Source organism: Empidonax traillii, unplaced genomic scaffold (genome assembly GCF_003031625.1).
Source record: "Empidonax traillii isolate 1590-97213 ecotype Southwest subspecies unplaced genomic scaffold, ASM303162v1 scaffold2029:size96749, whole genome shotgun sequence".
Classification (NCBI taxonomy): domain Eukaryota; kingdom Metazoa; phylum Chordata; class Aves; order Passeriformes; family Tyrannidae; genus Empidonax; species Empidonax traillii.
This window is the reverse complement of record NW_020957222.1, coordinates 40752-41888: the sequence shown is the minus strand read 5'-3', so window position 1 is coordinate 41888 and position 1137 is coordinate 40752.

Sequence of the window (1137 nt, the reverse complement as noted above, 5' to 3'; positions counted from 1 at the left end):
TAGCCCAGGATGGCAGATGGGGGGTCCTGGCAGACCCTCAGTGGGGTGCAGAAGGCCGCAGTTCTTCTGGGGGTCCCTGCTGCTGCCACCGTGTGTTACATTCTGTACCGGCGCTATCAGGACACCAGAGGTGGGTGTGGCACTCTGACCCTTCTGTGATACCCTGTGACCCCTTTGGGGACTTCCTGGGGACCCTTTGAGGACCCCCTCTGCTGCTCTGTGGGGAGGGGGAGATCCCTGTCCCCCTGTGCCTCCCGGGGACTCTTTGGCGACCTGTCCCCATGCCACGTGTCCCCCCCAGAGTCTCCCATGACCTATGTGGGGGACGAGGGGCTGGAGGTCGAGGTGAGGGTCCCCCGGAGGGCTGTGAAGTCCCTCATTGGGCGCCGCGGGACCACCATCAACCAGGTGGGTGCCACCCTGGGGCTGGGGTGGGGGACACCGTGAGCACTGGGAGCGCTAGGGACACTCCTTTTTCCTGCAGCTGAGGCGGGAGACGGGCGCCCACATTGTGGTGCAGGAGGAGGAGGAGGAGGAGGAGGGGGAGCCAGTGGTGCAGATCTGGGGGTCCCCAGCCCAGGTGTGCCGTGCCAAGGCCGCCGTCCTGCGCCTCGTGGCTGACAGCACCCCCGTGGCTGAGCAGCTCCATGTGCCCTGCAGGGCTGTCGGCAGGATCATCGGTACCTCTGTGCCCCGCGCGACCACCCTGATCACATGGGATCCCCCCCTGATCCTTTGGGCACTTTCATACCCCTTGAGACCCCCCCTGATTACATGGGACCTCCCCCCAACCCCCAGGACCACCCTGATCACACAGGGACATTCAGACCCCACCCTGATCCCACAGGGACCTTCCAGCCCCCTAGGACCACCCCCCAATCCCAGGAAGCATGTTCCTTCCCTTTCCCCTAATCCCAAGTGTCCCATCTCTTTCCTCCTAATTCTGGGGGACCCTTCCACCTCTTTTCCACCTCCCCATCCCAGGACCCTCCCAAACCCCCCAAGGCTCAGTGAGAACTATCCCAAATCCCCCTTTCTCCATCCCGGTGGTGCCCCAGCGGGAAAACCACCCTTCTTCCTCATTTTCCCGGGATTCCGTGCCTGCAGGCCGGGGCGGGGAGACAGTGCGCGGGATCT